At 34.9% G+C, this 27,199-nt stretch overlaps 1 protein-coding gene across 2 annotated transcripts in view; it reads right to left on the reverse strand.

Moving 5' to 3' along the window:
* Positions 1–27,199, reverse strand: part of Utx (Utx histone demethylase) — a 210,833-nt gene that overhangs the window by 158,090 nt on the left and 25,544 nt on the right. Inside the window, exon 1 of one of the 2 annotated variants that reach the window (XM_076372642.1) lies at positions 1,712–2,577. The exons of the other annotated variant lie outside the window; for it this stretch is intronic. The gene's annotated coding sequence lies outside the window, so the exon portion shown is untranslated. Of the gene's footprint in view, positions 1–1,711; positions 2,578–27,199 lie in introns of those variants that run through there. 2 annotated transcript variants of the gene reach the window in all.

Consider the following 27,199-nt stretch of genomic DNA (forward strand, 5'->3'; position numbering starts at 1 on the left):
CCGAGGGTGAAATATCACGGAGACGTCTAATAACAACGATTTACTGGTCGCAAAAATTCGTAAGACACACAAATTTGATGGGAATAAGTCAAACTAATTCCCGTGGACATTTACAAAGATGGAAGCCGACTAGAAATTGATTTCGCTCGACGGAAGTTCCGCTAAATCCAAAATGAAATGAAAATACGATTAGTCGATGTGAATCGTGTTTCCATGTTTCCATTGCCAGACCATAAATCCTCGTGTTGTCATAATTTTATAGATCCGTTCGAACGTTCAAGAATTAATAAAGAAATTAACAAATTTGTACGTTTCATTGAAATAAAACTATTATTAATTTCAATACCGCCGGTGATCGTGACGAATCGTGTTCGTGTAGTTTTATTCTCAAGACACGAACGAGGAAAGCATTCGCCTCTACTAAAGATTTTATTGCATTAGAAATGAAATAAAAGGTTTATTAGGTAAAACTCGTTAAATGTCTAATCACACGGCGATATAAAACGTGTACTTTCTATATTTTCAATCTCAAGCTCAGCTCACTGCCTTAGTGTTTCATTTCATCGTGTTCGCAAAAAAACCAACTCCCTACCTTCGAGTAACAAAAACAGCACTGTTGGAAAATGTTAACTGCATAATATACTTTATCCTCGTACACGCCAGAAGTACAAATAAGTGGTACTTCATCGTTTCATGAAGGTACAAAAACTTTCTATCTAACGGTTTCACGATAGCACTAGTAACTCTAAATGCCTAAACAATTGCAGTGTAACCACCAACCGCCCCCATCATCCAATTACACAACAGAGCAAACAATTTTTTTTTAATGTAGGAAGGATACTGATATTACGTAAAAATAAAAAATACTCCATATATCAAACGCATGACGTTTGCTGGTTCAAAGGTCAAATTGTCTTCACCAACCAATCACAAGGCAGCAAAAAATGATCAGGAAAGGGAGGGTGAATAGAGACACTGAGGTTACGTAAAAAAAAGGAAAAGTGTTCCACATTTCAAGCACACGGCGCTTACCCGTCTAAAGGTCAAATTATCCCCACCAATCAGTCGTAAAACACAGAAAAGTATTTAAAATAAAAAAAGAAGATTCAATTACTAAAAAACAGAAATTATATATATAAAAAAAAAGGGGGGGAACTATTTTATATTCCAAGCACACGGCGCTTGCTCGTTTAAGGGTCAAAGGGCGAGCCGAGGGCGTATACACGAAAGCGTCCCCGAAGCATCGATCGCGCCTCTCGTCGAAAATTTCACGCCCGGCCTCCTAATTCGCGCGGAGAGGTTATATACGCGACACGTCTTTCCGTCAATCGTGCATCGCGCGATGCACCGTTAAACGCGCGACCATCGATCTCGGAGAGAACGTCGCACACAGTCGTCGGTAAGAGCGAGCCCACGCTAATTTCCATAGACAAATTTTCACCCGACAAACTTCCTCATACCCGAGCGAATTTTTCCGTCACGCACGACGAATTTCCAAACACGTTTATCGTGTAAGCGAAGGATGGGCCGGAGCAATACGCAGCTAGATAGCATCGCAACTCAAGGGAAAGAGAGAAAGAAAAAGGGGGGGAGAGAGAGAAAGAGAGAGAATATACACCGTCCGCTCGCGTTTCGAGACGCAAGCGTGCCAACCGCGGGACGCGACACCACGACACGCGCGCACATAGCCGCGGCGGTGGTTCACACTCACCATTTAAATCGCCCAAGGTCCGGTCGGTGGAATTTAAATTTCAATCAGCGCCAGGAAGACGCCGCTGCAACTGAAATAGACGGGGGCCGGCGCGGCAGGCCGCTGGAGCAAAGCGCAACGTCGAGACAACCGGCGGAACGCTGGAGAACGAGAATATATCACATACACACTTGGCCACCGGCGACGGTGCACGAGTTCACCGACTTCCTCGTTGCGGGATCGCGCAGCACAGAATCCTAGGGACGTCGTTCATCGGTCACGCGCGCAACACATTACCGGCGCATACGTACCGGTGGACTGGGGGGAGGAGGCGAACACCAGCGAGAAAGCTGGAGCGAGAAAGAGAGAGATAGGAGCAAGGCCGACGGACGGACGCGTCAGGGCAGTGTAACGTGTCGACGCACGAAACGGAGTTGATACATATACATACATATACACTGTTCAACACGAGCGGAACGCAACCGTGTGCCCCGCCGCGCGAAGCGGAGCACTCTAAAGAACACAACGGTGCGGGGAGTCCACGGATGCGACACGGTTCACCTCACTTGTTTCCACGGCGCACAGGGAATGAGCGAGAACACAACCACGACGACAGGGTCTTCCTCGTTCGCGAGCACGCGGCGTTTTATAACCTCTCTAGGTTGTCACTGTTCCCGGATCACAATATACACGGCGCACTCGGTTCAATCGGATCCCTCCACGCGGTCCAATTTTCTTAAAGCTTGTACCTCGGTTATCGGTTGACGCGTATCGTATTTTATTACTAATGGCAGTGATTTGAAAAGAGAGGAGAGGGTGCTGCGCACGGTTAGCGCTGAGACGCACCTCCCCCGTTAAAGGCTCTCACGCGACTGACGCGGCTCGTGCGAAGGGTAGACAGGGATTAGGAGGGAACAGTGGTGGGGGTATAGCGCTCACGGCTAGATGGTGGGGGAGAGACAAGCGGACGGTAATGCTACGGCATAGGGACGCTCGGGGGACGAGAGCGAACACGGTGGCGATATAGGGGAATCGCGCATGCGTAGTGGCCCTGTTTTAGAACAGTACCGTGACACTCGTCGACAAGCCACCGCCCGATGCACCCACCCCGTCTGTGTCACGGTATGAACTACAGCTGTCTACGGTGTGTTTCGATAGCCGTGCTGTTCCGCGCTTATCTGCCCGCGTCGCGTCGGACGCTCGGCTCGGCTCGTTCGACTCGCACTCTCTGCGTTCGTGTTCGTCCTCTTTAACGTGCGATTCGATAAGTTCGTGTCGCCATATTAGTCTCGTAATTTGGTATCCGTGGTGCGCGAGAATTTTGAACGCGATAACCGAATGTCCGACCGGTTACGGCCGAGGGTGTGGCGGTTAATTAGCGACCCGGGGACGGGCCACAATTCTCAATTGGAATCGCTGGAACATTAGATAACCAAGTTTCTGCTATTTAATTAACTGAAATTCTGATTGATACGTATGAGACATTTATTTGTCAAACGGATCAACCGTATGAAATGAGTAGTAGCTAGTTTGATGGGATTGCGTATGTAAAGAAGCAGTTGATGTATTCTTATTAGAATTTGAAATCTAAGAAATGGGGTCAAGTCGTTTTGACCTGTGAAAACGAGAATAGCTTTGTGACTGTTTTACTGCACTCGTTTTCTGCATTGTGTTACAGACGTTTTCGATAATGATGGGTCTTTTAAGTGGCCTAAATAAAAAATTGGAATTGATAGCAATGTATTAGAAACTTATTTTATTGATAAAGATATTTCTGAGAAACACATTTATGTTAAGAAACTTTCAAGGCTGTCAGATTTTTTTTCATATCTTAGAATCAAGGAAACTTTAGATGTTAACAATAAAAATAAAATGATTTTTTATCAAAGAAAATGCCGAAGAAATTTAATTTTAAATGATTCAGATAACTCAAGTTACATTAAGATATATAATATTATCTTAGTTCATGTGTACACATCACGAAGAAAATTTATTTTCATTATTTTCGAAGTCAAATAAAACCATATTATTTTGTGTCATATCCCAGGAATTTTTATATTTCATTTTAACTTTTTGCGCGTTAAGTACCGTACAACATAATCATATTTCCTGTTACTTCAAAACAGCAGTACGCAAATCAATTTTAATCGAAGCCTTCTGAACCATCATTCAATCTTTAGTTTATGATTCAATTAATACGGAACGTATAAAGGTTCAATTTTCATTTCACTCCTTTTTACAAATTTTATAAACAAGATTTCCAGTGAGTTCACTTCTTACGCACAGATATCAAATGGCAAACCATAAATAACGATCAACAGAAAATCATTTAAGCAAATAATTTGCACAGATCGTTGCATACGATCTCGAAGCAATCATCCGCCATCCAGATTCAAAAAATCCTAATTGATATTAGTTTTCTGCCGCAAAACCCGACGTCCGGGTCGTCGTTTGCATCCCAACAAATAAAATCCCAGCATGACTTGCGATCCCGCCATTAAATCAAAAGAAATCAGTTTCAAAAACACTTATTTTTATCGTAATCCTTATAAACCGCAGCCATTACGGGTTAGATTTTATAGCATCCCTAATTGTAAGGTAGAGAACCTCGCCTTTCACCGCATCCTTTTATCGTTACACGCTATATTATTTCTTTATTCCTGTTATTCCGCGTGATGCATAATAAAATTCATAACGTTAATGACAATAATATCAAACGACAAAACGAGACGTTCGGGTGGAAACACCGGTGTACTGACGACTTTCGTTGGAGGGGATAAACTCGGGCATCAACCGCGGGAATTAATTTCATTTCGGGGAGAGGCCGGGGATCGTGCCGATTTGAAAATAAATGGAAATAGGCCAGCCTGTATGTTACTTAAATTATCCGTGTTCGTATTGCTGCCACGAATAATCACGCGAAGAAAAAAAAGGAGAAAAGAAAATGGCAACGTCGAGAGGGTTGGGAGGGCAGAGAGCACACTGGTCCACGTTGTACGAGACTTTAAAACAGCTTTAAAGGTTTCTAGTCTATCGATACGAGCTCGTAAGGCAATCCACATCGAAACCACCGTCGAAATTACCCTTTACGCAAGGTTAAAAGCATCGAATAAAAAGGAAATAGGTATACCGCTCGGGGCGAACCGCCGCTTCGCAGAAAACGATCCCGCCGGATTCTTTTTTTTTTTTAACGGTGGATCTTCCCACTCGATCCGTATCTACGATCTACCTGTACATTATCGGTCTCCGGTGAATTTTAGTTGAATGTAATATTATGGAGCCGCGTCATTAATTCGTGTTATTTCGTTCGGATTGCGTACAATGGCGAAATAAAAACTTGTACGCCACTGCTCGCCTTTCTCTCCGTTCCTCTTTCTTTTTCTCTTTCCCTTTCTCTTTCCTTATCTTTTCTCCGTTTCGAATTGACAGTAACATTTTGAATCTATTAAAAACCGATGATTTTTCGATCGCGATCCGGGATCCGGTGCGTTTATGGCGCGGAACTGAAAAGGGCTTTAGAAAGATAAATACACCACCGGTAATGTTTCAGGTGACTGTTACACGAATATTTTGTGAATTGAATTGGATTAATATTAGCTTCCAGTTAAAGGGAAAAGAAAGTTTTATAACTCGACTGTAATACGCGTACGCGCGTATATGAATCGGTGATATTAAATTACTTTATATGTTCCTGTAATAAAATATAAAATTGGAAACGAGCGACACATGAAATTATTAAGACACTTTTTATTCGGTCTGTAACGTTCCGAAGCGTTTAACAAACGAAATTCATTTTTGTTTGTAATTCTCACCCGTGTGTACATTATGTGCAAGGTTGAAACGTCGATATTTAAATGAAGGTACTTACACAATGTGGAGATAAAGTTTGCAGCAGGAGAATTGTTTTTCGTGTGCTGCAGAAAAATATTACAGTCGTGGCACACTCTGTTACAGTGAGGCCCAGGGCTTACGTCCTAATTTGTTCTGAAGTGGGTGATGTAAGTGGAAGTACACAGATAGATAGATTATCAGAAATTAAATGTATAAAAATGATAGAAGAGATTACATTTAACGATCGTTTATGAAGAAACAAAGAGACCACGACGTTCACAAATAATACTGGAATGTACTGAATGGTCTTCTTTTATTGCCATTAAGATACATTCTATGTTTTTAAGAAACGTCCCCACAGGTGTTTTTGGCAAATTTATATTTTATCTTATGTTCCATTATCAAAAAGTTTAATTATTTCTGATTTCGATTTCTGAGCTTACAGTATTTCTTCGTTTAATGATATAATTTAAAGGTGAGGACTGTTGTTGGACGAGTACACTCGTCATATAACAAAACCTTAACATTTCTTCGTCACGAATATACTCGTCAAAAATAGGTAAATGGTTAACACTTAGCCAACCAAATGGGGGAATCTTCCATTTTTCCTTTAATAGCTCATTGTTTTTTATTTTGTTTATTTTTTCTTTTGTTACTTAGCATATCTTGAACTAGGCTTATTTGTAATTAACCAGATATTTTTCTTACTTCCATAAAACAAAGTTTTTAACAAAATCGATTAAACGAGTTCAATTAATGCACTCTTAGAGTTCCTATAGAAAAATTTTAAAAAATTAATTTAACTACTCGGTAGTTTTAGTGTTAACCCTTTAAAATAAATCGATTGCAAAGAGTTAAACCAGCGTAATTTTACTAGATTATCGATTGTCAAGCATTCGCAATCGAAAAGCCGATTAGTAGTCTTACGGTAGATAAATTGTTAGCAATCCCAACAATTGGCCATTACAAAGGTAACGAGAATAATCTAGTTGAAGTTTTTCGCCGCGAATCAGGAGAACCAGAAGTAAGGGAGGAATCGATCGAGCAGGTTCGAATAGTTATTTCCGCGTTGCCGCTGAACAAGGAAATGCAAATGTTTTACGACACAATTAAAAACGGTTCTAAATCGGTGCTTTTAATTACGGCGTACGACGGCGTGTACGCACGCCACCGCATACCGAATTGATTTTATTGTTGTATGCCGTGAGAGCCGTGATTACCACGACCGAGCCTTATTACGCCGCGCCTGTATGTAGGTCTTGGTCTTTGTGTGACGTTCTCTTTCGCACAGTAGGGCGAAGTGATACGGGCATGCGAGAAACAGATTAGCAAAAGGCGAGAGACCCTGCCTCGTTAGAATTCGGAGTAATTCGTTAAACCGCGCTCGGGAATTTCTCATTTCGCGCGGCTCTGTCGTAGCCTTTAGCTACCGCCAGGGAGAATTCTTTTTCAATTATAACTACCGTACACTAATACACAGCTACGCGCATACGCGTAACGGCTAAGGTAAAAGCATCAATAGTTGACTAGTTAAGAAGAATGTTCTGCGTGAATAATAGTAAACGCTTGCTGCTTTATTAAATAGAAAGACTCTATGCGTGGAGATGCTGTTTGAACTTCTTACATTATGTAACAAAACGAGCTTTAGTACTTTGATTTCGTTAGGGGTCACCAGTGACCCGCACGGCATTCAACGTGTTAACCTGTTAACTGTGGAATTTAGTTTCAAAAACCTCTCGTTTTTCGTGCAATAAAATAAAAAAATCAAATGAGTATTCGTCAAAAACAGGATGAAAGTACCTGGGGTATATTTTAACGAAAAACCAAAGCAAAACAACGAAGAATTATATGTTTACCTGAAAAAATAAAGAAATCATCGTTGAAAGAATTATTATTATTTCAAGCTTTAACCCTTTGCGGACGAATGTCAACACTCTGACGAGGTCAAACTTTCACATTTGTAATACTAAGTTGCACGCAAACAATTTAATTATTGAAACAGCGAAAGGTCAGTCCGTTGTTTCTTTTTTTCTCTATTGTTTAAACATTCGATGCGTAATTCGACAGGATCTACCTTGGGTTTTGTATACTATAAATAATCTTCGCCCGCAAAGGGTTAAAATGACGTGTACACCCGTCAAACGCAGTTAAGGTAAAAGCATCAATAGTTTCCCAGTTAAGAAAAATGTTCTGCGTGAATAATAGTAAACGCTTGCCCCTTTATTGAATAGAAATTTTCTATGCGTGAAGATGCTGTTTGAACTTCTTACATTATACAATAAAACGAACTTCTTTGAAATAATTACGTTATCCAAATTTTATAAATATTCTTTAAAATTCAATACTTCCGTCAGAAGTTGACTATCCTTTAATACCAGAGAACTAGTAATATGTTGATTAACAGTCGACCACTTACAGTCAAACCAAAAACCCTAAAGGTGATTACTTTAATATCAGTTATTTGCCACGGTTATGACAAATTACAAGTAAAACTTACTTTCTTAACTTAATTTCATGTATCATTCAGGTAAAAGTGTTTTGGAGTTGGGCCCGTAGATGCTGCAGCATACATATTTATCGTACTTTTATCGAAAGACTATTACTTTTAAAAGCCTTATTTTTTTACGTTTTCCTGAAAAATGGTCAACCACTGGTACCAGGTTAATTACTGGTGCCTTTACCATATATATTCATGGCTTCACGAGATCGTTTCACAAACGTGAAAACTGAACAGAAATTTATTACCAAGCAATTGGAGTGACTTATTTCCAATTTTTTATAAAAATTAAAACAATACGTTGTTTGCGATTCAAAGGATCTCCTAGTTTTGTATCTGTACAAATATACAAATTGAATTTAAAATTTTTTGCAAAAACGTCTTCTGAATTTGCAAAATAAAAATTCTAAAGTGGGTCAATTTAATCCGTCTGGTAGTTTTAGTGTTAAGATATCAATAATTGAGAAATAAGAAAATTGATAACCATCATTTTTATGAATGTGATAGTTATAGTATTTAAAAACGTAAGCATTAATTTTTTACATTAGAAATTCGCATAGAGAAACTATATTCATTATGGAACGACCTAATATAAAGATTTTCATTATATCAGCTTCTTCTATGTTAGATCGTTCAACAGATACACGCCGATTGTCCAGTTCTCCCGAGTCTACCTGAACAGAAGGACGAACAGCGAAGAGTACCGGGTGCGCCGTCGCGAAATTGCAAGTCAATTTCTGCGGTGGAGCGACCGCAAACCTTTCCCATAAGGCACCTAGGTAAATAGGGCTCCGGCAGTTGGATTTACTAAGAATTCGACTCTATTATTATCAGCATAATTATGTGATTATACGTTTCCGATCTGGCGAGGCTGCTCCATAGTTACGGCTAGAACGTTTCACGAATGACATGTGTTCGTTTCAATCATGCCAATATAATGTCTCCATGTTTGCAATTATTAAAGAATAACAGACGTTTGTTGAAGATGTTATTGAAAAATTAATTTAACAATACGCAAACTGAATTATAAATCAGTTAAGGTCTCAATAAATATACTCTTGGAGTTTCTATAAAGGAATTTCAAAAAGTCTTAGTTTTAGTGTTTTAGTGTTAAAAAAAAAGTTTTAGTGTTAAAATATAAGAATAATCATTAATTAACATGATTTAAGAAATATTAATAGAGAAATCAATTTCGAATTATGTTACACAAACTGTTAACATTGATTACAAATATAAATTGTAAAGAAATAATATTTCATATTTTTCTTCTGTTAAGAAACATCACTTTATATTATACTTATAATTTTACTACATCAATCTCAAATAAAACCTTCAACTGTTAAAGTTGTTTAAACATTGTTGAAATTTTCTTATATTTTGAGTCATCCTGCCAAACATTACTTTTTACTTACTTCGATAACGTTCTTTTTCTTTTAAAAGTTCACGTTCGTAATCTTTTCTTCGAAAAAAAGTCTAAATTTTCCTTCATTCTCTTTAAAACCCCCTGTACAAACTTTCTACTTCGACATTCGTTTCAACATTCTTTTCACGAACCGCTATCTACTCCTCTATATTAGGTTAACGAAAAAGTTCCGTCGCATTTTGAAGTGAAGTTTAAAAAAAGTGTCGTTAAATTAAACTTGATTGCACTTCGTCGCATGTCTTATTCAACAGTTTTCTATTGACTTCTAATTTGCTTATTTGTAATATTTATTCGCGTATTATAATATAAACGCCACATTAAAAAGCAAAACGACAAACCTTTTTAACCAACCTACCAGTTTAATCTTCCTAGTGAATATTCAAAGATTCCTAGGCATTGTAATTCAATCACATATGAAAGAACAATTTAAACTTATTTATAATACTTATTCGTGTATTATAATATAAACGCCACATTAAAAAGCAAAACGAAAAGACTTTCCCAACAACCTAATAAATTCAGTGATCGAAATGCATTAGCTTAAATCGAACGTGTGATCACTATCTTTTTCAGCGAGCGACGCGTGAACGTCTTCGACGAGGTAAAAGAAATAGATCATCGGCCGCAAATATGGCGCAGTGCTACACGCAGAAGCACGCGAACCCGGGAGCATTTGCGCGCGTCACTTCGGGAGGATGTTGTTTCCTGCGTTCAAAAAAGCCTATTTAAAAGTCACCATTACCATTTCAAATGAGGAGGCGGAAACGGACGCGATTCGTTACATATAGGCAAAACGTAAAGGAGGTCCGTGGCTCGAATGCGTAAATATAAATGTAGAAAGAAAACGGTGCTCCGGATGGATACAGATTTGGACTGCACAGCTGTCCAAGAATATTCGAATGTTTCGTGAACCTCGACGAAAATGGTTGGTTAGCTCTGAATTCCTTTAACTCCATGCCCTATGATTTCTTTCTCATTATCGACGCAACCATTTTACCATTAACCGTTCGCGGTACGATTTAATCATGACAAATTTGACATGAAAGAAGCATTTCGTTTTCCTTAAAGAAGAAAACCTGTTTGATTTTATGATTCAGACAGTTTCTTAATTAAAAGATTATTAACTAAAAGTGATCTAACGTTGTACAACGTTATGTAGCAACGTTTATAACTGAAGAATGAATGTTAGGTTGATTTTTGTGTCTTGAAAGAAGGAATTAATGAAGACTTCATTCACAGTCACTTAATGCTCGGTCCATTTTAACAGTAAACGTACCGCGACCGATATTACAATTTGATTAAAAATTCTGCTTTTTCTTCCGTCCATTTATCTTTATATCAATTCTTATATTATCCGATTAATCAGGTCTTCAATTTCTGTGTTATCTATTGTATCTATTTCCATTAAGACAAATGTACCAACTAACAGTTTACTTTTATTTTATAATCAATTATTTGACTGGTTATGGTAGGAATAGATATATGAAGTGCTACTACGTTCAGTATTTAATTAAGTTAATATACAGACAGGGTTTTTCGTAGGACGCGAGATCAACTTGGAAGATGGCCGTGGACATAAAATCAGTAAAAGATGTCCATAAAAATGTATCCTTTATTTTCGAAATATGGAAAGAAAATTTCATAACCCAAAATTGCAGTTATCTCCAAAGCAAAACGAGACGCTATCAGCGCTTTGTACATAGGTAAACAAATATAGGTGGAGAAATAAAAGTAAGTCACACCTTCATATAACCTTAAAATTTGTCAGTATTGAAACCTTGAATGAAATCGTGTCACCAACATTATCAAATAACAGTAATAATTGAAGATATAAGATAAGGGAATTAAGCAGATTTATATTTAATATTTGTAATGATAAATTATATTCAACTAATATATGGGTGGATGATCTTCTAATTTACTAATATAATTTACAATTTATTAAAATTTACCATATGAAAATAAATATTTCATATATTAAAATTAACTTTATTAGATATATTAAAATAAATGTTCGATAGATTAAAATTTATAATATACATTGATGTAATAGAACACAATTTTTATATAATATAATATAATTTCATATATTTAATATTTAATTAATATTTGGGTGGAAGATATACCCAGTAATTACAAATTCTGGACTATTCTAATTTGCTAATATAATTTTTAATATATCAATATAAATGTTCCACATACTTAAAGTGATATTATATTTTGAGATAATAAAATAAAATTTTTATATAATATAAAATGTAATATAATGTAATATAAAAATATAATTTTCAGTTCATCAAAATAAATTTTAATACAGCCCAGTTTCCACAAAATTTCTATAAAAAGAGAATCAGATTCAACAGTAGTATAATAAAAACAGAATCGCGTAACCAAACATTAAGTGCTGCTGGAGTTTCATTTACATCGCGCTTTAGGATTATAGTAATGATATCAACTACCTTCGTTTCGACAGTGAATGATACACTGTAATACGTTTGCCTTCGTATATTTTGTTGAACTACACGGAAAAACAAACACGTCCGTGCAAACTGAAAACCGTACGCGAAGGTAAAAGGTTGGAACGTGTGTCGCGTGTTTTCAGCAGCGTTGCGCAGGACAGGCCGGTGAAAACTCTTCTGAACCACCAAAAATCGCGTCTCTGTACAAACACGCCTCGAAGCGCTCCCGTTTTCCCTCAGCATTCGTTACTAAAATACACACGACGCCACTTTCTTCTCTCCTTTTTCTCGTTTCGAGTCGTACACTGGTCCTGGACAAAGAAACTTACCCAGTGATTCTCAAATTTTTTTCCCCGCCCGGTGCAGTCTGCTCGGCCATCGAGGAAGTTAACTCTTTCATGGTTTCCTACGTTTAAGGAAACTAACAGCGCGGAAAACTTTCTTTTTGAATGGTACAATGTGGGTATTTCAAAATAATTTGGATGAACGTAGAGATATTCACAAAAACTTTAATTATATTGTGTCATCTTATAGATAACGTGGTTTTTTATATTTCTTTTATCGATAAATGAAGGTAATCAAAACTTTGTTGTATTTAACACGTTCCGTGCCATCGGCGGTGTTAATTAGAATTTATAGATGGATAATGGCACTCAGCCACAGATTTTTGGAAATTATGTGCTCATATTCAACTAAATGTTTTGTCCGGCCATCACACGTTACGAAAATGTTAAGTACACCTAACCTCAGATTTACACGGTACTTTATTTACACCATTTTGGTTTTACAGAGTTTTCAAAAGGACAAATTTGAAAAAAATGTTAAAAATAAACATTTTTGCTGCGCACATATTTCTATAATAAATTTTTTATTCCATTTGATTGGTAACACTGGCAGTAAATACAGAAAAGGGAATTCCCCTTTTTGTATGCGTGTAAGAATTATTCATGTGAATTAGCGCAGTAAAGCTCAGTACAACTTTAGAAGCAGAAAGGTTTTTTCTAATTGGAATTTCTTAAAACGTCACATTCACTGGTTGGCGATAAACAATTATAGCTTTTATAGCATTTTCATAATTTACTTAAAATATAGGCTTGGTTCCTTGGTTCAACTTGTAATTGCATTTTTTATGGGTTTTATATTTTTTGTTTCTATGAAAAAAATTATCTATCTTGTATCTTTATATATTTGTCATTTTATGAATGAACGGATATTTTTATATTTTTCATGGTATTTTACTTTTATTTTATGTTGAAATAAATGAATTTAATCAAATTTGTAACTCACTAAATTATGCACATTTTAATAGGTGTATAAGGAAAAGCAATGAAAGATTGCTTATGCATAATGTTTTGCTAATACTAGACAGTAAATGTTGGAACAACTTAAAACGAGTGAGTGGCATACATGAAATTATAATACGACAGTACTGACTTCACATTTTAGTAACTCGTACATAGATGGCCTATTTAGTTTAAAAGAACTATTAAATCATACATATCATCGACACCTAACAACAAGAAATTTATTTATGAATGCAAATACATATAAGTAGAATAGATAAACACGTATCCGTAAAAGATTCAACATATCACTGCAAACAATTAAAAATCTGGATATTTGATAATCTAAATGAGATCGAACTATCTTACCTGGAATTACCTTAAGTGTTGTGCACAGAAATGTTAACGTATTACGTACTAATTCATATTATCAGAAAACTGAACTGTTATCAATGATTTTCAATGAGATTAACTGATACCAGTATATGTAGAAAAATTCAAATATCATATTATTGTTTCACATATCCTAAGCAAATAATTCTTAAGTAATTTCTGATAAAATTTAATATTTCTTAACACTAGATTTACGGACATTTACAGTTTATTCTATCGCATGTAAAGACATTGATACTCGTTAATTCAGATTTTGGAAAATAGAAATGAAAAATAGACAATTAAAATACATATTTACGTATCTGCATCAATCAAAATCGACCCAAACATTTACCAAATAATATTTGTAAAAGTCAATATTAGTGAAATTGACTCGTTTCGTAAATCTAGTGTTAAATGGTGCGGTAATTAACAAGATTACAAAAGTAAGTAAGAAACGAAAACATTCGAACAGCATGGTAAGAAAGAAAATATTTTAAAACATTTTCACCGTATATTGTTATTTATTGAAACGAGTTGCATTCGTGGTATACACATGCCATAAAATTGCTAAAACATCCAGCAATATGAAATCGAATTATGGAATATTTATTCTGTTTAAGCATGCATAACGTTCGAATACTTTTGTTACTGACTATATATAAAAACGTGATTTCTCATTCCCGGTATGCAATATGTTAAGTATTTATCGGAAAATTCAGTAAATACACTTTCTAATAAATACTCTGTTCTATACGCATGTAGAACGGAATATTTATTGTACGTATAATGTCGCCATTTTAACCAGTTAACTGCGTTCGACGAGAATACACGTCATCTTAAAACGCGAAATGGTAATATTTTTTTCAAAATTAGTTATTTTTTTAGATGAACATGTAATTCTTCTTCGTTTTACTTTAATTTTTCGATAGAAAATATTATAAATGCATTTGCACTATGTTTGACAAGCATACACTTTATTATTTGGTTTTATTGCACGTACAATGAGAGATTTTTTAAACTAAATTCTACAGTTAACTGGTTAAATCGCAATTTTAGTATATATATGATATTTATTATATATATATGAACTACATTTGTAAATTTCAAGATGTTTAAAGCATTCAGAAAACAAGACGACATGAGACGAACAAATAACAAAGTATATTATAGAAAAACGATATGCAGTGCGAATTAAGGTGCACACTTTTCAGAGAGGTCACCATGAACTGATTAACCGGTTAACACTGAACCAACCGAATGAGTAGATCTCCCACTTTTCCCTTAACAATGCATTGCCTTTGGGGTTATTTGCAATTCGTCAAATACGTTTTCTTGCTTTTATAAAACAAATTTTTTCATCAAATTAGTTAAGTGAGTTCAATTGAAGTTTTTGAGAAAGATTATAGACATAGTCTTTTTTAGACGGTTGCCTAAAGTTACTTGTGGAATTTAGTCTGAAAAATCTCATTGTATGCGCAATACAATCGAATAATAAAGTATGTACCCGTTAAATGCAGAGCAAATACATTTATAATATATTCTAACGAAAAACTGTAGCAAAACGAAGAAGAATTACACGTTTATTTGAAAAAATAAATAATGTATCGTTGAAAAAATTAGTACCATTTTGAGTTTTAAGATGACTCGTATACTCGTCAAAGGCAGTTAATCGGTTAATAGCTAATTCTCCGTTTTATGCATTCGAGCCTCTGAACTCGACTCGTGAACAACAGTGACACAGTTAATCGATGTCCTACTGTGTTTCTAGTTAAGCTAATACGGTTTTCACGATTCTTTCGCAATACGTTAATCGGTATTCATAAAAATAGCGGCGACGCGATAATCCGCTATCTAAGAGAGCTCGAAACGCGTGTAACGAGCCGCTACCTCTGCGACGAATGGAAACAGATAACACGGCGAAGGTTAGTTGCATAAAAGCCGAGCAACGTGGTTACTTCACTATGAAGTAACGCCACGGCCATGACGCTGTTCCATAAATATCACCTTTATACGGCCAGCTAATTAATCGGCCAGGGAAAGAAAACGAAGTCCGCGTGAAATCTCGCACGCGATACGTAACCCTTAAGTAATCGGACGGGTTCGTTGGAACTGCATCGTGGGCTGCGCGGCAACAACGCTCTAACCTGAAGTTGTACAGGGTGTCTCAGCACGGGTGGTGCAAAGGGCTGTGACTTGAGGTAGCCGAGTATCCGAGTACCTTATAAGGTCTTATCACCGGCTACTGAAACTATTATTACTCGAAACGCTGGGTTTCATGTTCAAATAATTGTTTTAGTCATTATTACTTGAAGGTAATCGTTTCATTATTTAGTATTTGAAAATAAAATAGTTATTCGAAAGTAATAATGAATAAAACGATTATTTTATTTATTATTATTCGAAAATAACTGTTTTATTCATTATTATTTTCAAATAATTTCTTCAAATAGTTGTTCTAACAATAGTTTTATTATTCCACGCAAAAACATGAATTACTCGAATATTAGAGTAAAAAACCCGGGTAGAAGTACTTACTAGCCCTAGTCGTACAACACTAGAAGTAAAGGGAACAGATGACTCTACATACAAAAAAGGCTTAAAAATGTGAAATGAAACTTTGTCTTGTGCCGCTTTGTTTTTGAGGAAGTCCTGAAACACCCTGTATATGGTATACTATAATTTCCGGCGTTTCGAAATATACTCTTTCCGGTCTGCTTCAAGCGGAAAATTAAACGACTTTCCAATTCACATTGTTAAAGCGGTGAAAATGAAGTTTCTCGTTTCTATTTTGCTTTATGTTTCAGTGATTTTGAAGTTTTTCATGGAATTCATTTGCTTTAATTAAGGTTATGTTCGAGTCGTTCGCAACAAGTACATGCTGTTCGCGATAAGTAGATTACGTTACTAGCGATGATTTGTTGTTTCATGGTTTTAATTGCTGGTTTTACTGGGATGTGGATTTAATTTAATCTAGAAGGTTTACATAAATCTTCATTAATGTAATTAACTTCACTTTCTGAATATTTAAAAATTTTACTGTCAGAGAGTTTGACTGATTCATTTTGTATGAAATTTGATAAAAACTTCAGGTATTTCTAGTAACTATTGTATGAAATTCGATATAGTTAAAATAGTTTGGTAAAGATTGCTGAATTTTCTACTATATTTTCAAGTAAACTGTAACGTAACTGATACACATTCAAAAAAAGCTTCTATAGAAAGGTATTTTTGAAAAGAAAACAAATTTTATTTATACTGGATGTTACTAATTAACAGCTAAGAAGAAACTATTCGATCATTTTCTACCTTTAAACAATTTCTTTTTGTTTACTAACTTCGAGTTGCATCAACGCCCACGATTGTTAACGAAAATAATTCAGTTCTCTGTTACTGAAAAATTAAAGATTTAATTCAGAAATTAAGAATGTTGATATGATCAACACTAGACTGAATAGTTAATGTTACAATACGCTATTTTTCTTCTTAAACCAACTTTTTTCAATGTACAGCACAACACGTTACCAATGAAAATAATCTGCTACCTTCTTATTGAGAAATCAAAGCTGTAATTTCATGCTACCGGTATACTGAGTGCACTAATTAACAGCGAAGGGCTAAAACTCTCTCAAGGATGAAAACGTATGACTTAATTGTTTGCCTTGCAACCACGTGTATTACAATACAGCGATATTATCAGAATTTGATCTTAACTATAGTTGAGGTGAATTTATGGAGTAGCAAAGTAACATTTTCTTGCGAAGTACACAGAATCGCTACTTACACGGGCGACATTCTAATTTATAATTTCCTGCACGAACAGTCATGCCATTTCGTTCGTCAAATGAACCTTAACATTTTGCAATTAAAAATATTAAGATAGTTTGAAAATTTTGCAGCAGTTACAGTAGAAGCTTTTAAATATGTATACTTATGTTAAAGTAAAAAATGTTAAACCTATATATTTACATTAAACTAAGAATTCTTAAATGTACACATTTAAGTACATTAACACAAAAATTGTTTAAATATATATATATATATATCATATTACGATAAAAAATCTTGAATTTATATGCTTATGTTGCAATAAAAAATTTCAAAATTTTTAAATTGCTAACCTTCGAAATTTTGAAACCTCAAAATTTCAAAATTACAAAACTTAAAAATTACAGAATTTCAGAATTTTGAACTCTCAAGTATACACATTTTTACATTGCACTAAATTCCCTTCTACCCACCGAACAAATTCCAAAACCATAGTAACCCTAAAAAAATGGTAACATACAATTCCAAAGTGGTTAAAACAGAAAATATCAAATCATTTCGCGAAGGTACCGAAAACGACTCGTCGCGGCGTCCAAGGAACGCGAAACAAGTAATTTTCCAGCGAGCTTCACATTTTCATCGTGAACCGGGGCAAGAAGAAGTGCGCCCGCCGAAACGGAAAAAGAAGAAAATTCCAGCGGTGAGAGGAGAGCGGTTCGTTACGAAAATACACACAGGGGCGCCGTGCAATCCCGGGCCTCTCCCGGTTCCTTCTTTCTTTCGTGCGAGGGGGAGCGACTTCAAACCCCGATTTAATTATTTCCAACGAAGACAAACGCCGGGAGCGAGGCGTGGCACGAGCCACGAGGATCGCTCGTTTCCCGCTTCTCCGTGGAATCACGAATTTAGGGTTCACTTATACTATCCGTTCAGACACATAGATTTCCTAAAACGACATTTCGAAGTTTACGCTTACTGTTTACAACAATTCCACCGTCTTCAGGATAAATAACTGAATGGCTCACTTGCCAAGTCGACTCATTCTATAAAACGAAATGTGAAGAAAACTGATGCAATAGCTACACAATGATTTTCAAAATTTTCCTTTAAACAGAAAATTGAATAATCATTATAGAACGTGTTGTACTTTGTTATTAGAGGTATAGCTTTAATCTAAAGAATATGTAAAATGTATGAAATAGTATATTGAGATTTCTACTGATTTACAATTCAGTTTACTTATTGCTAAATCAATTTCTGTAGTAATTTCTCAGAGAATTATCTGTTATCTTTTCAATAATTTTTCCACAAAGTCTGACATTTCATATGTACCGACCTAATACATTGTAAGTGCGGTTTGATTTGAATTTATTGTTTTATTGCGGGTCGTGTAATAAAAATATTGTTTATACATATAAAATTCCCTTTCTCTTACAGTTATTCACTATTTCATCTAGAATCATTATTAGATATTTCGTAATTCATAAAAGAGTGATTTCAATTTGAATGAGGCCACTTGTGTGCTAAATGTAACTAAATATAAGAGACTAATATTTCGTTAGTTGAATTGTGATACGTTTATAAAAATATATATTTTTAAAACTATAAATTGAATAGAAATTTATTTCTTTTATTATGAATTTTATTCTGTCTGAAATAAAATGAACGCTTTGTTAGATTTTATAAAGTCGATCAAAATACTCGATAAATACAGAGACTAAAGTGATCCACTTTCACAGTTCAACAAATTCTCAAGAGCAGTCTAATTTATACAATAAATATCTGTAAATCTAGTGTTGATTATTGATTAAGTTATGCTCCTCGCTGTGAACGTACCTTTACCCGTTGGTTCTCGACCTTCCTGCCGCAAAAATCGCGACACGCGTATCACGCGGAATTGCCCGACGATACGAAAACGAACGCTGCACTCGGTGTCCGCCGGATAACCGACCCCTAATCTGCCCTAATTCCCCTTTCCGCGAAAACACTGTTACTTTCAACTGAATCGATAAGTCGGCTGGAACGAATCGGTTTCGCTCGAGCCAGACACTCGCGGGTTACCAACTCATCCGAATAAAATTGTTACCGAGTAATTATCCGAACGAGATTGATCGTCGAATAACTGTGGATTAACTTCTTCTTCTATAATATCGAGTCAGACTCGATATTATTCATTTATTTTTCATATAAATTAAATATTACTTGCATATTTTCAACCTTTAACACTAAAACTACCGAGCAGTTAAATTGAGTTCTTGAAATTTCTTTATAGAAACTCTAAGATTGCATTTGTTGAGACTTTAATTGATTTAGATCAATATCCTTAATAATTTTTTAGGGGAACGTATATTATCTTTTTCATTATTGCAAAAAGACGTCAGGAATGAGTCATTTTGACCTGTCTGCTAGTCTTAGTGTTAATCTTTAATTATTTTTTCTGCTAATTATTATTAGTGAAGTCGTTCCATCAAGTAGTCATGAAAAAAATCGTAGGACAAGAGATTAAATTTGATAACGGTCACGTGTCTGCACCTTGATATTCGTAAAGATCTTTTCACTGTTGTTTACATTTTTCATTGAATTTATTGCAACCATCATCATTGATATTGTAAAATAGAGATAAGGTGTAGACTGTAACATTTTGAATCGAATGAAATTTAAGGGTGTTAACGCTTTGCACTACAAAGCAACTTTGTTTTCTTCAGAATTCGCATCAGTAATCATTAATTAAACTGCAGCTTAATATATCACTTTACCAATTTGTTCAAGAACATTTGAGAATATTAAAATTATACTTATATATGACATCACTATTAATATTATAAATTATATGTTGAGTTTTCGCATTATTATCATACAGTTGGAATTATAATAGAAAAGCGATTGTAGAGAGCAGTATAATAGGCCTTTGTAAGTGATTTTGTAACTTACAACCGTAACATGTTCAATGTAACGCGACTATTATTTAAGTAAAACACAATTTGTTGCTATTATTTATTTTGGTAAGGTTTCAAACAGGTGTACATTTGGTGTATTTGGTAACAGTTTAAATGCAACCTATTTTCTTAATTAAATTGTATAAATAATTTAATAAAAGGCAGCTATATCTTAAAAATCACCTTATGAATTATGACTTTTGATCAAAATTAACTAAAAATTAATTCAACATTTTTTAAATAAAACGTGAACTGGTAGTCGTCACAAATGAACAAATTTATCAATTATTAGTCAATTGTATATAGTCTATATCAGAACAAAAAAAGTTCATTCAAATAACATAAATAGATCTTTTCATAAATAACGAAATAAATAAATAAAACATACAATACATTCGTCAATGAAATTTTAGATCCGATAAAAAAGATGAAAGATTACTTATCGAATCTAAACAAAATAGCAAAATCTTCAAATGAGAATACTTTTTAATCATAAGTCGATCGAATATTCGTTCGAGTTGGCACGCCTTTTTGCAGTTCCTTTCGCCAGCCACTTTTTACGGATGGCCCCAGAAGAAAATGGGCAGTTACTTAGCCTAAGTGGCGAGTACGATCGCGTTAGGCCGGTCTTATCAGACGCCGAGCCACGTGTCCGCAACACGCAACTCGTTTTACCACGTGTTCGCGGGATGTCTGCATTTCCTTCGTAACGGTGGCCGCGCCGGCTTACTTTCACGCCATCTTTTCGACCAAGTGCATACGAGCAGTTTGCGGAAAAACGCGAAGATTGAAAAACTTCCAAAAATAACTGTTTGAAACAGTCATAATCGCAAAGTAATCGTATCGATCAGAGTTGAAAAACAAATCATGAGGCAAGGTGTTAATAAGGCAAAACTTCGTCGTGATGGAGGATTACAAACATTATCATGTTCCATAAAAGCTGTGGAGTCAGCTAAGTCCTTGTTAAATTAAAGCTTTCTGTCTTACCCTTTGCTACACTAGATGTTTGTAACTATTTCATAAATAAACTAATTCCAATTAATTAAAATTGTAAATATGTATCATATGTTCGGGCAAGAAAAGAATCAAAATGTATATTTTCAGATGAAGAGAGTAATCGATAACGGAAGAATAATATTTCATTTGAATTCACAAGAATTGAGTAATATTTATATTCGTTAAGTTCTGTTTAATCTTTTGTCTTATAATAACGTGTCGAACTCGCGATGAAAATTTCAAACTGAATTCGACAAATCTAAGTGTTACTTATTAATTTCTGCCATAAATTAACTATTACTTGTCTATTATTCATTTTTAACCTTAACAGTAAATGTAGACAAAAAATAAGTATAAAATTCGTTTCTTTTTCTACTAAATTATTAACGAAAAAGTTGTTTTATCAAGCACAGTTGCGAAATAAATTATAAAGCAAGGGGTTAAAATTTTCACCACGAGTCTCACACATTATTGTAAGGCAAAGGATTAACACGTTGACTGCCATGAGAAATATCAGCGTTTTACGTATCACTTATTCTTTTGTAGCAAAGATGAAACGGAATAATTATTAATTATTTGCTACCACAATTCTTAAGTTACACTATTATCTAGTCATTTACGCTATTAATCATTTTTATTCGATGTCAGTTGTCTTGTGAATTATAATTGTTTTCAAGTTATTTCGAAGCTCTGATCCCATGAGACTACTGTGGCAGCGAAAATGTTAATAGGAATAATATTTCAATTGAGAAACGCATAGATACCGACAGTTATTTACGGCTTACTAAACCCGCTCTTCTTGCGCGTTAATGTTAATGCACGAAATGAGGGACATTCAGCTTGAGCTGGTACTCCTCATCTGCAATTTCACGGTTTTTTACCCGGAAACATGTAAAGAGGTTTTCTATGTTGATGATTATCGATAAAAATTACCCACATTAGATCTTATTCATACTTTTGTTAAACAAAAATTCAAAACAAAGCTGATGCTTTATTGATTGCTGTTTTGTTATTGTAATTCGTGAATGGTATTAACAAACTCCGTAGAACTTTTTATTAAAATTATATAGTGGATAAACTGTGAACATTTTCGGTTATAGGTACATATACAGGGTGAGTCGTTTATTCGTGACACCAAAATTTATTTGTTAGGTAACAAAATGTTTGAGACAGAAGTTATAAAACTGGTTCATTAACCCTTAGAATGCCAACGTCGCTGTAAGCGACGCTGAAAATTTTTCCAAAAAGTGCCAACGCCGCTCTCAACGACTCTTTATTTTTTATAGCGATAAATGTAATTATCAATGGAATTTTTCATATTTTCTGTTGTATTTATCGGTATCAAAAATAAAGAGTCGCTGAGCGCGACTCTGGCATTTTTTGGAAAAATTTTCAGCGTGCCCACAGCGACGTTGGCACTCTATGGGTTAATACAATTCGCTAGAAAAAAGCAATCCACGCAAATTCCATGTGTACGTTTATTCTGAAGCACTATAATTGATAATGTAATAGAAAAATAATATCTAATCTGGACTTAAAAGAGTGAACTACTTCTCCTATAATATCGGGTCAGTCTGGCGATGAAAATTTTCAACCGAATTCGACAAATGTAAATGTTATTTATTTATTTGTAAATAAAGAAGAGCCTGACTCGATATTGTAGAAGGGGTTAACTCTTTTGTTTGTCATATTAATATAATATTACTTTTCCAGTAACAGTCTTTAACATTTAGAGTAAACGTAGATATAGAATAATCATCAAATTCTTTTCTTTTCTATTAAATTAGTAATGATAATGTCATTTTATCGAGCACAGTCATGTAAGAAATCATAGAACAAGGGGTTAAATGATGTACATATTTGTTAGATTCCATTTGAAATCTTTGTCGCGAATCTAATTCTAACATAAAATATAAGTACTTACATTATCGTAATAATGTCCTACAAGTTGCGCCCGAGTAAAAACATGTAAATATGATAAGTGGTTATATTTCCACCATTGGTATTTCTTGTTTATTTTTCTAATAAAATATACAATATGAATCGGTGAAAATGATAAAAAATGGATGAAAGTATTTCAACAGGAATTTTTCCAGGCGTAACAAACAAATTACGATACTAAGGGCTGCATGAAAGAACATTGCGCACAATGTGTATCATTAATCGCTCGATACTTTCTGCGACAATGCAACATTTGTTGCACATAATCGAAGCGTGACCATTTTTTCCCCGATTATTCCTCGCGCCGCGGAACTGGCGCGTCGAAACGAGCCGCAAAAACCTGATTCGAGTCGATCACGGCGGTTGGAAAGCCAGATCGCTGCGTGCACCGCGGCAGCGCGGAAAAAATCGATTTTATTTCGAGCGAGACGCATCGCGATCGGTCTGTTTTTATTCATTTAGCAACGGAGAAGGTTAAAATTAGTCGCGGCTATGGCGTTACATCTGCGGAGTCAGTGACTCCTGCGCGAAACGTTGTTTGCCCGCGCCGAACAAATCATTTACGCCCGTCCTGCCCTGTACCCTGTCAAAATCGCGTAAAGCGCGTACACTCGTGCCTCAATTTACGTGGCGCATTTTTGCGAGAGTCTCTTTTTCATGCGGTAAATTGGAACACTATTATTTACACGGTAAATTAGAAAACCATAGAAAACCGGATTGAAAATTCTGCGGTTTCTTTTGTTCATTTGACTTTAATCAATTCCTATATTGTCCGTTATTCAGTTTTTCAATTTTTGTTTTTCCTTTCGTTTCTGTTTCCACTGACGAAAATTTACCATCTAATTTGTTTACCTTTATTTCGTAGCCAGTTATTTGACTGGTTACGGTAGGAAAAGTGTCAGTACGATTAGTGTTAGCTGATTAATTGGTATTGCGTAGAAATAATACCGCGTAAAATGGGACTCGCGTAAATGGAAACACGGGTATACACTGCCAGTTCCGAAACGACGCAGGGCAAAGATTTCCAGCGACTCGCCTCAGCGAATGCGTCGAATTCCTGCGTAAAATCCGTTCGATAAATAAACGTACGCCGGGTAGTAAATCACGGGATGGTCAACCGAGGCAATCCTCGCAACGCGGAATTGCCTGAATGGCCGGGCTTTTAAATATTGTTAACGAGGCTGAATATTAATCGCGCTTATCCCACGAGAAACGCATAGGATGATTCATTGGAACCAGTTTTGCCCCCGGTTCGCTGATGAATTATCGTCGCCTAGGAGGTATGTTAACATGGGACAGTTCTGATTCTGTCTGAGAAGCGGATTTTTCAGTTTGCTTTCAATTAAGAATGAATGAATTAAATGGGACCGATTGGAATTTGAATATTCACGATGTTAATAATTTTTAATTGAAATGCGACGTGTTTCTTTTATCCTGTTTGTATCTGAGAATCAAATTAACCGGGGATAATTGAAATATTAATTATGCATTGATGATTTTGGGGATGTTAATAGTTCTTAATTAAAATATGTGATTTTATATTTTTTGTCTTGTTTCGTTTTTTATATTTTTCAATTCATTTTCGATTAAGAATCATTAATTTAAGAGGGACTGGTTGAAATTTGAATACCGGAGATGTTAAGGATGTTACTGATTTTTAATTCAAAGAGCAGATGCGTAAATTTGAACGGTACTCGAGCAAATGTAACTTCGTGGGGAATTAATTACAATGGTCATCAGTGACCAGTACTGTAGGTAAAAGTTCAACGCTTTAATTACTTATTACTCTAACGAGCTACAATAGAAATAGGTTATCTTTCTCGTTAAATGAGAATTAAAAGAAAATGTATTACTTATATATTATATGTAATATATTACTTATATATATTATAAATTACTATAAATAATTCCTACGGTTTAGCAAACAAATTTAATGAACATTGAACTGTTTAAATGTTCTATCAATTGCCTATGGCGAAATGGAATAGTGTCAACTGGCATGTGTGCTTTGAAAGAAATAGTAAAGCAAGAGGTTTTATATATTCTTTTAAATTGTAAATCTTATATTAATTTATATTAGTCGAGATTAACTGTTGGTTTACTGCTTGTAGATATCTACTACTTAGCTATTAATCATTGATTTTTAAACCACTGTTACTAACAAATATCTGATAAAAGATTATTACCGACCAATACTGTAATTGAACTTTTTAACTACTTATTAATAGGCTTCTTAACGTCTGTAGCATATCAAAAGTACTCTAACTTTCTTCTGAATTATAATTCCGAAAGAATATTAATTTATGTTAGGCAAGATTAATTGTCGATTTACCGTTACAGCTGTTAAACGCGCAGCTATAAATCATTGACTTTTAAAACACTATTGCTGATAAATATCTGATAAAAGCCTATGATTAGTTCACCACTACTTATCAATAAACTTCTTAATGTCTATGCTACATCGAAAGTTCAATTATTTCCTTTGAAACTATAAGTCTAAAAGAGTATTAATTTACGGTAACCGATACTAATTGCTGGTTTACTATTATAACTGTTAATTACTTGGATATTAATCTTTGATTTCTAAAAGAGTATTAATCAGTATGGTAAACAAACCATAGGTATACCTTCATTTAAATCGTTTCTTTAATAATCTATTACATATATTATGTAAAACAGCTAATATGACGCAAAGCGTTAAAATACAGTTGCTGATTTAAATTAATAAATCTAGAGATTAACACTAAAACCACTAAATGGCTCAAAATGACCCATGTTGGATTTCACCTTTTAGAATTATTGAAAAGACGCAAAAGAATTTGTGGGAAATTATTAAATAAACTGTTTCAGTAATGCATAAAGTAAAATATAAGTAAGTCGAAATTTCAATAAACGAACTCTTGTAATTTGTATAAGAAAATTATAAATAGTCTGCTTGTCTACTCGGTAGTTCTAGTGTTAAGGTTCACGATCCGCTTAGAGTACATCTTTCAAATCCACCTTTTGACATTAAATTTCTAATATTCTATAATATTACCAAAAAGAGAAAAATATACAAATTAAATTTCTTGAATTTTTTTCAAAATGTAGACAAACACTTTCTCTTATAAAACTTTGTTACTTTATCCTACCACTAGACACTAGATTACCAAAAATTCAAATTCTAGTGTCTACAGAAATTTAGATTCTAAAATTCTTAGAACTTTGGATTTTAATTTGCACTCTAATTAACCTTAAACTCTAATAATTAACTTACGATGACTTTAGAAACGTGATATCCAGATGAAACTTTGGTTTGCTACCTGACCGTGTTACTTTGACATACCATTCCTATTTTGCTGCCTTGTTCGCTACCTGTTTTGACTGCCCTGTTTAGCTATCTTGTTAATAGCTGCACATGGAAGTCCAAGCTCGTCTGTACTAGTTTCGATGAGAAACCAAAAGCAATGTGATAAGCAAACCACGTATTATTAAAGTGTTATGTTAGAGTAACTTCTGAGGAAGGCACTGTCACAAATGCTGTCATTCAATCAAACTCCTATCAGTCTCACGCAACGCCATCGTCCCTATTCTTACGTCTTCAGTTCTTCGCGGGTCCTGAGGGCACTTCTTGCTCGCGAAGACCCTAATTGGAGTTGTTTGCGTTGAAGGACCCACTGTTGCGAGATTAATGTATCCGAAACTTTATCATGCTGCACATGATTTAAACCTGATCTGCAACTGCGCATCCGCTACACCACACTTTAAGTGGTTAATAATTCCTAGTATCGATGACTATCGACTTCCGTAAATAAAAATTTTCTACATTTTTCAGAACAGATTCCGAATAATTTTAAGAATAGCGGTTTTAACAATTTCGACATCTAAAGTTGTGAATTCCAAAAATTACAAATTTCCAGGGGTTTTAGAATTCAAATTTCCAGAGAAAGGGGAATCCAAAATTCTTAAAATTTCCCAATTCAAACATTTTTAAGATCTAACATTTGTCATCGAGTAGTTTATA

The sequence above is a fragment of the Nomia melanderi genome, chromosome 12, assembly GCF_051020985.1.
Source record: "Nomia melanderi isolate GNS246 chromosome 12, iyNomMela1, whole genome shotgun sequence".
In the NCBI taxonomy this organism is placed as follows: Eukaryota; Metazoa; Arthropoda; class Insecta; order Hymenoptera; family Halictidae; genus Nomia; species Nomia melanderi.